Source organism: Mesoplodon bidens (assembly GCF_964165515.1).
Source record: "Mesoplodon bidens genome assembly, chromosome: 3".
Classification (NCBI taxonomy): Eukaryota; Metazoa; Chordata; class Mammalia; order Artiodactyla; family Ziphiidae; genus Mesoplodon; species Mesoplodon bidens.
In genome coordinates, this window is record NC_138178.1 from 53,784,939 (window position 1) to 53,798,885 (window position 13,947).

General features: G+C 48.0%; 1 protein-coding gene and 1 pseudogene across 3 annotated transcripts in view; both read right to left on the reverse strand.

Annotated features, from left to right (window-relative positions):
- DAPK2 (death associated protein kinase 2) overlaps positions 1-13,947 on the reverse strand; it is a 121,636-nt gene that overhangs the window by 88,268 nt on the left and 19,421 nt on the right. The gene's annotated exons all lie outside the window — the stretch shown is intronic.
- LOC308614959 (heterogeneous nuclear ribonucleoprotein A1-like) lies at positions 740-2,126 on the reverse strand (annotated as a pseudogene). The gene has a single exon. The product of its transcript is annotated as a heterogeneous nuclear ribonucleoprotein A1-like (transcript).

The following is a 13,947-nucleotide window of genomic DNA, read 5'->3' on the forward strand; positions in this document are numbered from 1 at the left end:
CTGCTTACAGAGAAAAGTGTGATCCATCCTGCAGTCTGGTGTTCTAGTGCTACCTGAGGAGACAGCAGGGCTGCGGGCAGAGGTGGAGGAGTGAGTATCTCCGACCCTCCCCCAGGCATGGGGGGAAAACTTCCTGCCGCATCACACACCAGCCTTCAGAGACCTGAGGGCTGCTGGGACACTCATCCAACGTTCAATCTAAAAGCGAGCTTTGAAAGTATCTAACAGTCCAACACTCTGGTTTCCAGAGGAAGAAATGAGAACACAGGAAGTGAGTGACTTGTTCAAAGCCACCAGATAATTTAGGAACAAATCACCCCCTCCTGGGTTTTCATTTCTTCTTCTGGAAAACCCGTGTTGGATTATTAAATACTCTCGAAGGTCCCTTTCAGGTTGAACACTGTGTGATTGCCCCAACAGCTCTCAGGTCTCTGAAGGAGACTTCAGGTCCTGGGCGAGGCCGGGAGCCCAAAACACTTTCCTACGCCAGGTGAGCAGCCAGTGGTATTTACCAATAGGTACTGAATATTTACCAAAGACCACAGGCAAGGTACCACGGGGGAGCTGACGTCTAACTGAAAAAACAGAACTGATCCCTCAGAAAAGTCAAGACCATTAAAATAAAAACAAGATGTGCCACCTTTGAGGAAGGAGAGAGAAATTACCAGACAAGCAAGGGGCATGGAGAAAGGAAGCGTCCTAAGAGGAGGTGGGCAGGAAGGGATGAGGTGATGTGGGCAGAAGAGCAGCGCAGGACCCTGCAGGGTGGTGAGGTGGCAGGAGAGGGCACCACATGGCCAGGGACCTGTGCCAGCTGACGTCTGGCAGGAGACCACAGCCTGGCTGACCCACAGGGCCCTGCCCTGCCAAGGACACCCTCTCTCCTGCCTATGCCATGCAGGACAAGGACAGCATGTCCCAGGTGGGAATTACCGCTCCGAAGTTCAAAAGCAGCTAACCCCAGGGCTCTATGAGCTCTTCTTTTTTTTTTTTTTTTCCCAAGTTAAATGCATTTTATTTTTTAAAAGTCCATTCACAAAATTGAATGATTAATTCAAGCTGCACAGCAGCTAATGACTACTGCATGGCAGTGAAAATGAAGTGCACAGTGGCTCAGATAAAGGTCTTCATAAGGATGCTCCTTTTAGCCATGAGCTTGAACTGGAATTTTGTTTTTTAAGAGTTGATAAGCCTGTAGTAGCACACTCCTCCCTGGCAGTAATCAAAACCTTCTGCCACTGCCATAGCTACTGCTGCTGCTGGAACCACCATTGCTGCCTTGGTTTCGGGGTTTGGCAACGTATGGGCCTCCACCACCATAGGGGCCAGAACTTCTGCCTCCAAAGTTTCCTCCTTTCATGGGTCCAAAATTTGAAGATTGATTGTTGTAACTGCCAAAATCATTGTAGCCTCCACCACCTCCAAAAGTGCTTCCATCATTACCAAATCCACTATAGCCATCCCCACTGCCATCATATCCCCCACCATTGCGGCCGCCACCAAAGCCACCTCGACCACTGAAGTTTCCTCCACGACCACCACCAAAGTTTCCAGAACCACTTCAACCTCTTTGGCTGGATGAGGCACCAGCCATCTCTTGCTTAGATAGGGCTTTCCTTACTTCACAGTTGTGGCCATTCACAGTGTGGCATTTCTGAATGACAATCTTGTCTACAGAGTCATGGTCATCAAAGGTTACGAAAGCAAAGCCTCTCTTTTTGCCACTGCCTCGGTCAGTCATGATTTCAATCACTTCAATTTTCCCATACTGTTCAAAATAATCTCTTAGGTGATGTTCTTCAGTGTCTTCTTTAATGCCACCAACAGAAATCTTTTTCACAGTGAAGTGGGCACCAGGTCTTTGAGAATCTTCTCTTGAGACGGCCCTCTTTGGTTCCACCACTCTTCCATCCACCTCGTGTGGCCTTGCCTTTATGGCTGCATCCACCTCCTCCACAGTGGCATATGTGACAAACCCGAAGCCTCTGGAGCGCCTGGTGTTTGGATCCCTCGTTACCACAGTCTGTGAGCGCTCCCCACTGCTCACAATGGCTCCTCAGACTCTCATCGGTTGTTTCAAAGCTCAAACCTCCGATGAAGAGTTTCCGCAGCTGTTCGGGCTCTTTGGGTTACTCTGACTTAGACGTGACGGCAGTGGAGGCGGGGGGAGACGTCAACGATACTTACTCGGCAGCGTCCACGGGCAGAAAGGCTCTATGAGCTCTTAATACGGGGTCCTCCCACTGCTGGTCTACGGGGGGCCAAGACCCACTTGACCATAAGGCTCAGGGGGCTGCTTGAGGAGGAGTGGCAGCTGCATTGGCACAGGGCCCAGCCTTCAGTGATGGCACTGACCCCAGAGGTCTCAGGCAGCTCCAGGAGGAAAAAGGGGAGGCAGGTGTCACAGGTCAAAGAGTGGCCCCTCAGAAAAGATATGTCCATGTCCTAATCCCCAGAACCTGTGAATGTGACCTTCTGTAGAAAAGGGGTCTTTGGGGATGTAATGTACTGAGGATCCTGAGATGAGATCACCCTGGATTACCAGAGAGGGCCCTAAATCCAATAACAGGTGTCCTTATAAGAATGAGGTAGGGGACTTCCCTGGTGGCGCAGTGGTTGAGAGTCCACCTGCTGATTCAGGGGACACCGGTTCGTGCCGCGGTCCGGGAAGATCCCACATGCTGCGGAGCGGCTGGGCCCGTGAGCCATGGCCGCTGAGCCTGCGCGTCCGGAGCCTGTGCTCTGCAATGGGAGAGGCCACAGCAGTGAGAGGCCCGCGTACCGCAAAAAAAAAAAGAAGGAAGCAGAGGGAGATTAGACAGAAGAGGAGGACACACAGAGACACACGGGGGAGAAGGGAATGTGAAGACAGAGGGAGAGATTGGAGTGATGCATCTACAAGCCAAGGAATGCCAAGGACGAGCAGGAACCACCAGAATCGAGGTGAGAGGCATGGAGCCCATCCTCCCTCAGAGCCTCCAGAAGGAACCAACTCTATCAACACCTTGATTTCAGACTTCTGGTCTCCACATCTGTGAGAGAATATATGTCTGTTGTTTTAAATCACCTGGTTTGAGGTAATTTATTATGGCAGCCCCAGGAAATTAATACAGTAGGAAAGAGGGATGGGGAAGCAGGCTGGGGGTTTCAGGAGTTCTGGGAAAAGATGTCACTCATCTTTGTGTAACAGGGTCGTAAGACCTGTGGCAGTGGGACCTTTCCAGCAGGGTATCTGAGGGAGACAAATCAACCTCTGACTTCTGAGGACTTCAAGCCAGCTGGATGGAGGAGCCATGAAGAGGATGCCTACCCCACCTTGCCCCGTCCTGCTCTCCCATCAGGCACAGCTGCCACCAGCGGGGCTCACAGCCTCTTAAAGATTCTCTACCCAGAGCTGTGGTACTGTCTGCCCACGCAAGGCCCCTCCACACCTTACCCTCTTTATCCATGAGTATCCCAAAAGTAACACGCACCATCCTTCTCCAGCAAGTTTCTCACAGCTCATTTTCTTAGAGAGGTAGAGTAGTTCAGGGGAAAGTATGCTGGCTTTGGAGTCAAACAGACCTGACTTTTAATCCCACGTTGACTTGGGATAAAGTGATTGACCTCTCTGAGTCTCAGTTTTCCCATCTGTAAAGTGGGGTAACTAGGACAATTAGAAATAGCACAGGTAAAATGTCTATGATCTGCTACACAACAGGAGCACAATAAATGATAGCAATTGTCATCACCATTATTTACACGACTAACAGAGTTTTTCTGGAACATTGGCCTGAGCCTGCCTTGTCCTCATTGTTGTGGTGGAAACAAAGAGATCTACAACCTGGGGGCTGTCCTCCAGGGCCCTCACTCAGCAGAGAGTTGCTGAGTACCTGCTGTGTTCCCTCTTCTTACTCGCCTTCATATCCTTCCTTCGCCAGTCACTAGCTGTGACCTCAGTCCCCTATGTAACTCCCATAGGGATGCAATACATATTTGTTTTGTGAATAAGGAATAAATGGTGTTGAGTGAGTCACCCAACCTCTTGAAATGTCCGTTTTCTCATCTGTAAAGTGGGGCTAACAGCAGCTACCCACCCTGCTGCCTTACAGGGCAATTGTACAGACCATTAAATAGAAACAGCAGCCATGGAAGGCCACAGAGGCAAAGCCTACACAAAGCCCCCAATTGCACCTTGAAGGTTGCCTCATCTTCTACAGAGGCTGGCTCTGCTGGGCCCGGGACAGTCTTGGGTTGCTTGCATCTCCCTGTGCCTAGGGAGCCTGCATTCCAACACAATGGCAGGTCCACGTCATAAACTGGACGCAAACCTCCCTGCCTTTCCTGGTCTGGAGTCAGAAAACCTTGGTTCAACTTCTGATGCTGCTTCTTCCTAGCTGTGTGACCAGGTCACTTAACGTCACTGAGCCCTCATTTTCTCTTCTGTAAAATAGGGTTAATTGTCCCTGCCTATCTAGAAATGTAGCCACAAGAATTGAATGAGATAATGTATGTGAATGTTCTTCATAAACTGTAAAGTTCTACACAAATGTAGGTGATTATTACGATTATCATGTCAAAAAACAGATACTCACATTAGTGTGAGCCTCAGAGAAACCCAGACTCCTGGGCCAGAAGGAGAATACAGATGCCACTACTCCTTTCAATTTTGGTAACTTTGAAGCCTTCTCCATCAAATTTCAAAATCCTATATGGTTTTGCCAGGAAACCAAATATGTTCTAGCCACAACCCTGGAGAACCACAAGATAAGCCATTTCCATAACGGGTGCTGCTGGGCTTCAATCAACTCAGCTGCTTGGGCCCAAAACATAGTTTTTTTAAAACACCACATACCACAATTCAGCCCCTCCCCCAAAACTCACATCCTTTCTCCTAAGAAAACAAAATAAGTGGAAACCAACTTTAACCGATGAACTCCAACTCTGAGGCATTCATTCTCAGAAGGCAAGCCTTCCCGGGTGAAGGGGGCAGACGAAGCATTCTCCAGGTAGGTTACGGTAGAGAGATTTCCAGAGGAGCTGGGCGAGGAAGTGAGGCTCCTGGTCAGTCCCAAGGGCTGTGAGGACAGGATCTTTGGGCCCAAAGAGGCAATTGGTCAGACTCAGAAATTAGCTCTAGCAAGCCAGCTAAAAAGCTAAACCACCATGAGACTCTTTTACTGGTTGTTTTAATTAACCAGGTACAAAGTAGGCCTACAGACCAATTTCTCCTCCTCCACAGGCCCTGACTGTGCAGCCCCAAACTTCAACTGCCCCCAAACAAATGACCTCCCCCATCGCACAAGGGATGATGCGGATGAAGGGCCGTTTGGACTGGCCAGAAGGAACCTCAAAGAAGGCTCACCTGTCCCATGGTTCTTGTGGCCCCAGTGGCCCCACTGGGTGGCCCCAGGGCCGAGGAGGGCAGATGGACCCAGTCCTGGGGTCAGGGCTGGCACACAAGGATGCTACCTGTAGCTACTTGCTGATGATTTATGCTTGGGGCTGCGTCTTCCTCCAAAGACCCTCAGTCCTGGATGGAGACTGCATGCATCTTGTTAGCTCAGGCTCCCTTTGCAGGTGTCTGTGCTCTCCTGTAAAACCCTAAATTGCTTGAGAGGCAGCCTGGCAGGGTGGGAAGAGCAAATGCTTTGCAGTCAGGCAGATGTGGTTTGAATCCAGAGCCTGCTGCTGATGGGCTCTGAAGTTTTGGGAGGTGACTCTTCTAGCCCTGCTTTCCTCATCCCTAAAAGGTAGCTAATACCTATCACACAAAGTTTTATAAGGATTAGTAATATGTGGAAGGTTCCTGGCATATGGTTGGTGCTTAATCAGTGATAATTATTATTATTAATATAATGGCACTCCCACCCTTGCCCTCCATATTCTAAGGCCTAGTCCCTCCTCCATACCTGGCTCCTGCTACCTTACCAGAACCACTGGAACCACTTACCGGAGTGCCCTGTGCTCAGACCTGCTCAGTTCTGGGCCAAGCAGGGCCTGGTCACTGTAGAATACAGGGCTGGCAAACAGAAAGCACTCAAAGCAGCGTTTGTTTACATAGAAAAAAACAAATCCTGCTATCTCAAGTGACTGGAATTTTTTCCTACCACATTCTGCTTTCATGGGTACAAATCAATACATAAACACACTTAGAGCAGGGTTTATTCTGAAGAGTACCTTCTCTCATATGGAGTTTTCTTGTTTCTTTGAGAGCTACGTTACCATACAATGTCCAGTAGGCAAAACACAAAGATCTGAGGTACATAGAAGATTCTGAAAGTTCCTTCAGACTCTTCAAAGAAGGGTATTTTATTTCTAATACACTACCTTTTTCTGATTATAAGTAATGTGATTGTCATAGACAGTGTGAAAAATAGTTTTTAATTACTGGCAGTTTCACCATCTCTAGAGAATGTCACAGTGAATGTTTTGGTGTATTTCCTTACAGTCTTTTTTCTCTATCCTTCAAGAATGTAAGTATCCATTCATTTAAAAATGAACGATGAACCAGCAGGCCAGCCTATGCCAACGGGACAGCAGCCGTGGATCAGCCGTGAAGGCTCCCTTGTCCTATTTTCAGCTCTCCCCAGTCCTAAACAATGATACACCAATGATACGCCCGCAGATTGCGTAACTACATCTTGTCTTATCAGGGCTTGGTGAACTTCTACCCTTTGAGTGAGTTAACACAGTCATCTCTGCTTTCCATTTTTGTGCCACAGAGTCAATATTTACTAGCCGTGTTGCTAAAACAGGCCCTGGGCACAGCCTCGATGCCAAGCATCCCTGTCTAATCTCAGCAACAGCAGTCTCAGTGGCACCGGAGGCTTTACTGTGCCATGGCCCTTGGTGACTCCTGCCCTGGTGAGTAGGTGGCCTCTGACCCAGCAAGGATGCTTCACATGATCATAAAGTCACAGAAGGCTAGTGCTGGAAGGCACTTAAACATTAGAGATGGGAAACCGAGATCCCCTGGGGAGGGAAAGGATTTGCCTAAGCACATGCAGCTGCAGAACCAAAGCCAGGACGCCTTTACTCCCACACCAGTTCTCGCTGCACGGTCTTTCTGAATGCAACGACATGGAGAAAGAGCTGGGGTGGCAGTGGGGGACAGAACCCATTTCATCAGGACTCGAAATTGGGCAAGTGCTGCTCCAAGATCGTCAGTTTCACAGAAGGGTCTTCCCAAGACTGCCCTAGTCTCTTACAGTGATGATTCAGGTGATCATGGCATCATCAATTCTCTTGCCTCTTGCTAGAATTCATTCATTCATTCACTCATTCATCTATTCGTATGACAAATCTTTATGGAGCCCAGTCATGGGATGGCATTACTGGCTTCAACAAAGCAGTGTCACTTGGCCCACCTTTTCTGGAAGGATCTCTTTGCAGCTGTCAAAAGAGACAGACACTAAATAACAAGGTCAGGTCCTACTGTATAGCATAGGGAGCTATATTCAATATCCTGTAATAAACCATAATGGAAAAGAATAAGAAAAAGAATATGTTATATATACATATAACTGAATCAGTTTCCTGTACACCAGGAACTAACAGAACATTATAAATCAACTATACTTTAATTTAAAAAAAGAGAGACAGACAGACCCATCACGTAGCCCCAAGGAAGTCTGAGGCTGAAAGGAGTGAAATGTAGGAGAATCACATTTTGGGGGTAGATCTCTGACAGCAGGCCTCTGAAGAAAGTCCCTACTCTCAAGAGCACCTCAGGTACTAACAGCAACAAGTCAAAAGCGAAAGGGTAGGTGACTTGGTGTGATATCAAATACCTGTAGTGTTTCTGTGGAGTAGTAGAAAGAGGAAGCACCAGGAGCGAGGAGACCTGCAATCAGGTTCCACTTGCACCACCAAAATGCTGCATGACCCAGAAAGGGAAAAGTGTCTCGCCCAAAGTCACAAAGCATATTGACAGCTAAAGTGGGACTTGAATCAAGGTCTTTAAGTCCATGGTTGATGGCTCAGATGCCACACATGAATCTTTGCATTTCTCTTATCCTCAGACAGCCCCAAGAAAGCCACAACCATGACCTGGAACTTCCACGGCATCTCTTCAGTTGAGATTGGTCGCTGCCCACAAGGAGAAGCTCTGGCATCTTCTCTATCTGGGACTAGATACCCCGTTGGGGTTCGCAGAACCAGGCTCAGCCACTTCCTGGAGAAGCAGGAGCAGGACAGAGGCCACAAGGCTAACACCAGTGCAGGAAGAAACTGTGATGTGCGGCAGTTCTGGCACATGAAAGGGGAGAACAAGTGAGCATTCTGTACAGCTGCTGGGATGTCAAACAGCTCTGCACACTTGGCCTGTTCCCCTGCTCCACCCCCTCCAGGCAAGAAAACAAAGAAGGTCGTGTGAACAGGATTGTGATGAAAATAATGCCACTGCATTTCTACCTTCTCCTGGGCTTGGAAACACAAACTCAAGCCCTCAGGGGCGCAGTGCTGGCTGAGTACAATTTATGGTTACACCAGCCCCTGTGTTTATTGAGCACCTACTATGGATCCAGCTCTATGCTAGAGGTGGTGGGAACACTAAGAATGATAAACCTTGGCCTCTGCCTACAAGGGGCTCACAGTTTGGCTCAGAATACAGAATGAACCTCCAGGAAACCTTCTGCTTCAGAACAATTATGTATGAGGCAGAGATTGTAAGGGCTATGGATGCTGGAAGCTGGATAGATGGCTGAAGCTAGGGGAAATACCCACGGGAAGGCTTCAGAAGGATAGGAGGGATTTTCACTGGACTTGAGGGCTGAGTACAACTAGTAGAAGAAAAGAAGGAAGATGAGAGAGAAGGTGCTCAGAAGGAGGAACAGAACATGTCATTAAAAGGCTTGGATGTGGAATCTAAAAAATGACACAAATGAACTTATTTACAAAACAGAAACAGACTCACAGACTTAGAAAACAAACTTATGGTTACCAAAGGGGAAAGGTGGAGGTTGGGATTAACATAAACACACTACTAAACATAAAAGAGATAACTAATAAGGACCTGTTGAATAGCACAGGGAACTCTACTCAATACTCTGTAATGACCTATATGGGAAAAGAATCTAAAAAAGATTGGATATATGTATATGTATAACTGATTCACTTTTCTGTACACCCGAAACTAACATAACATTGTAAATCAACTATACTCCAATAAAAAAAATTTTTTTAAAGCCTTGGACAGTGCAGCTGGAGTGAGAAAGGTTAGGAAGTATAGAGAGGTAAGTTTGGACAGGTAGAGTGGGCAAAGTAATGGGCTAAATTAGCCACATCCTTCAGTTTAATCTGCCAGCCACTTATTCCTGACTCTGTATCAGACAAACTATAGGGATGATGAGGCTTAGACACTTGCCTTGAAGCACCTACCCTGCAAAGAGGAAACTAAGGTGGCAACAAAAAGGGAAGGTAAACACATTAGAGACATATTCCTATGGGCCTAGAGTACAACATCCAAATGCTGGTTAACATCAGCAGGGGTCAGCTAATCTTGGCAATGCTATAGGCTTTTGGGCAATCTCGCAGAGAGAAAAGAAATGTACAACACTGTTATTGTTAAATGAGCACCTGCAGTTATTAACATTTGAATAGTTTTAAGTTTTGAGAAGCCCACGCACCGAAGAGTAGCCCCCCCATCACTGCAACTAGAGAAAGCAACGAAGACCCAATGCAGCCAAAAATAAATAAATTAATAAATAATAAATTAATAAATTTAATCTAAAAAAAAAGAAAAGGGTCATGGGAGGTGGCCCAGTGAGGACAATGACAATGACAAATGACTCTTTCCAAACCTCCCGGGGTATCTGCCAGAATTTTTCTGGCAAAAGAGATGGGAGACTCACTGCAGGAACCAGTGTGAATCCTCACCATCACTTTACCTCCCCTCTTAGGGGCTGCCACCCTGACTTGCTAATCTTTCTACCAGGGTTTACTGAGTCCTTTCTTTCTGTGTGAAGGATACAAGTCAGTGAAGCTTCCATCCCTCCCTTGAGAAGCTTCCAGGTCCTCATCCCCTCACATTCTTTTTGTTTGTTTGTTTGTTTGTTTTTCGGTACGCGGGCCTCTCACTGTTGTGGCCTCTCCTGTTGCGGAGCACAGGCTCCGGACGCACAGGATCAGCGGCCATGGCTCACGGGCCCAGCCGCTCTGCGGCATGTGGAATGTTCCCGGACCGGGGCACGAACCTGCATCCCCTGCATCGGCAGGCGGACTCTCAACCACTGCACCACCAGGGAAGCCCCCCTCACATTCTTTACAGCGATTCACTCCTCACTGGGCCACCTCCCATGACACTTTCCTTTTTTTTTTTAATTAATTAACTTTTTATTTATTTTTGGCTGCATTGGGTCTTCGTTGCTGCACGTGGGCTTTCTCTAGTTGCAGAGAGCAGGGGCTACTCTTCGTTGCGGTGCGCAGGCTTCTCATTGCGGTGGCTTCTCTTGTTGCGGAACACGGGCTCTAGGCATGCGGGCTTCAGTAGTTGTGGCACGTGGGCTCGGTAGTTGTGGCTTGCGGGTTCTAGAGCGCAGGCTCAGTAGTTGTGGTGCATGCGCTTAGTTGCTCCAAGGCATGTGGGATCTTCCCAGACCAGGGCTCGAACCCGTGTCCCCTGCATTGGCAGGCAGCTTCTTAACCACTGTGCCACCAAGGAAGTCCCCTATGACCCTTTTCCCCATTCAATCCCATTAAACTTTCTTCCAGCTTAAAACCAGTATGAAGTCCAAACTCCTGAGCATGAAATACTTAAAAAGCAATTTGTTCTATATGACATACGAAATACATGTTTAAAGTTTTTTTTTAGAAAATACAGAGAGTATAAGTAAAAGACAATTAAATCAACCATAGTCCTAACTTCCCCTCATCCTTCCCACCTCCCCTCACTGTGATCAATACCAGCACTAGTAAAACTTTAATGGCAGCTTAGACTTTTGTCCATCCCCTCCTTGCTACTCCAGGCTCACACACTGCTTCCCTATGAGAACACATCATCCAGTTTCTGGGGGACCCACTCTCACAAACACACCTTGCATTTTCCTGTCTACTTGGGAGGCTCAAGTCCACCTATTCCTAGAATGCCCACACTCACTGCTCGGCCTGTTCAAATCCCAGCCATCCTTCAGTGCCTCACTTAGCTCTTACCTCCCAAAACCTTTTCTGACTGTGCCAGTCCATGGAGGTAGCCACGTTCTGAACTAGTATCACATAGATTGTCTGGAATGTTCTTTTGGCTGCACTATGTTCTGACAGCTCTTGAATTGCTGCCGAGCCTGATACTCTCAGTGGGCTGTTTTGGTTATTTGTTTGTTTGTTTATGTGCCCCTGCAACCTCTCTTTAAGCTCCTAGAAGGTATAAACTATATCTCTGCACTCACTCCCCTCTCCACCCCTCCCTATGCCCATCAAAGCATCTCCTACCCAATAGATGTTTGATGGGTATTTCATAGAATCATGACATTTTAGAGCTGAGGGGGGAAATGGAACTGAGAACCAGAGAGGAGGAGAAACTTGATTAAGGTCACACTGAAAAGCCAGAATAGAGACCCTGGGAGCCAACTGAAACCAGAACTCATTCAAACATTTATTGTGTACCTACTATGTGCCTATCACTGGGTAAGGCACTGGGAGATAAAAGAGAATGACCTCCGGATCCTATGATCAGAAAGCTCACTGGACTGCCAGCTGCTTTAGGGTAGCTTTTCGTTAAGGGGCGATGCCAGAGAAAGCGGGAACAGACTCAAAGGCAAATAATGACGACTAGGGGATCCACAACATGCTGTAGGAACGTAGAACAGGTGCACCCAACCCTGCCTGCAGTCAACAGGCCTGCAGTGGTCAGGACAGGCCTCTGTAAGGAAGCAGAACTTGGGCATGGGTAGGACTGGAGCAGGGCTCCGGGCATGGGTGAGACACAGATAACACAGGGAAGGCATGCAACCTAGGCTGTTTGAGGAAAAGGCGGTCACTGGAAGGATACACACAGGAAGAGAAAGTGCACCCAGAAGCCACAAAGGAATTAGCTCGTGGAATCACTGCATCTTCTGTGGCAGCCCCATTCCCTCCTCACTGTGCATCAAGTCTCAGAGAGAGGCCATCTAATTGGCTTTTAGCTAATATATCACTGGTCCTAGTGGGCAGAGCTTTTTCAGCCCAGCCATCTCATAGGACACCAAATAGCCAATGAATGGGTCACTCTTGGGTCAAGTGACCATCCCTGTTCCAATCTGGGGGCCACCCCTGCACAAGAGCCAGCCCAGCTCCACTCTATGGGGCAGGGGGCTGTGAGGGGCTCAGGGCGGAAAAGGAAAGAGGGTAGTTTTAGCAAGAAAGGAATATCGGGTATGGCAGACACCATGCGCAAGTCCGGTGCGGGGGGAATCCCAGCAGGGGTCTTTGTGAGCGAAGACAGAGGTAAAATTAACATGGCCCACTGTGATAGATAATAAAGAGACTTGCTCAATCAGGGAAGGAAGGAGTAAACCAACAGCTCTGGGAGCTTACTTTGTGTCTCAAGTACCATTTTGAAGAAGTGATCTTGGATCCAGGTGTACAGTCTACACAAACTGGGACACTTTAAAAAATATGGATGCCAGAGCGCCACCCCAGACCTTCTAAATCTGAATCCCTGGCATGTATACATGTGTGTTTGTTTTAAACCTCCTCTGTGATTCATATATACTACCCAAGATGCCAATCACTGTGCTACATGTTTCGGTCATAATCTCATTCAATCCTCTAGAGTCAGGAGAGATGGAGGTTCAAATCCTGGCCTGATAAGGTAGGTGGTATGTTCTCAATTTCACAGATGAGAAAACCAAGGCTCAGAGAGGTGAAGTAACTTACCCAAGGTAACACAGGCAGTGAGTAGTAAAACTGGGATTCGTACCTAGGTTTAATACCTGAGCCTGAGAGACAAATTCTTGACTGTGTATTGGAAAGGGGTGGATCAGCTGCCCCGGAGATGGTCCAGCCGCAGAACTTCCTGGATGGTAACAACACTGGGAACCAGGGGAATTGGGGGGGGGGCAGTTGGTGGAGCCAAACCGGCTTAGCCAGGGCCTGGCAGTGCTTCCTGACCATCAGAAAGCTGAAATCTCAGAGGCATGTGTGGACCCCAGGAAGGCTCTTACATCAGGGCTCAGCTGAAACATCAGAAACAATTTCACAATTCCAAACTCCGGAAACACTGCTGACTTAGCTGGGTCCAAAGGTGTCTTATACAATTTCTTTCTCTAAGAAATCTTTTCAAGATTGCTACTTGGACCTGTGTTTACAAACCCCTGTGGACACCAGCCTTATCTCCACTCCATCTGGCCACCCTGCTCTCAAGGGTAGGGCTGGGTCTTTGTGCTTCTGTTTCCATATCTGTAAAGTGGGGACGGTGACTTCCTCCCTGCCCACCTACCCCAGTGTGGAGGCTCATGATCAAATGAGGTAACAGAGGAGAAGCAGCCCAACCCAGCTCCTCCCTATGAGCTCTTCAAAACAACTGACCGCTGGGCTTTTAGCATCACCTTGTCCATGTCTGCAACCGTTTCCTGGGTACTTCCCACATGCCAGGCTATGCCCCTTACATCTGTGCTAGGAATGGGAAAAGAATCACTTTGAAAGCTGCTCAGAACTGTTACTGGTAATAAGGAAGGCAAAAGACTCTGAAATGGGGTGCAGGTGGGGTGGGGGGACGGTCAGAGACGGCTTTTTGCATGGGAAAAACTTTAAAGGATCTTTGGTTCTGGAAAAGAGAGGCCCAGGGTCCTTTCAGGGAGAGGCTGTAACAAGGACCTAAACTTCCTATATGTGAAAGAATAGGGGGTCTCTTTGGGGAGGTAAGTATAAGGATGGTAGCAGATCTCAGGCCTGGGGAGGGGTCCTGGGAGGCCCCAGCATCATGGCAGATGGCAGGAGTCAGGGGAGCGGAGGTATCTATTACCCCACTTTAAGTTGTTTCCTTCTCTGTGC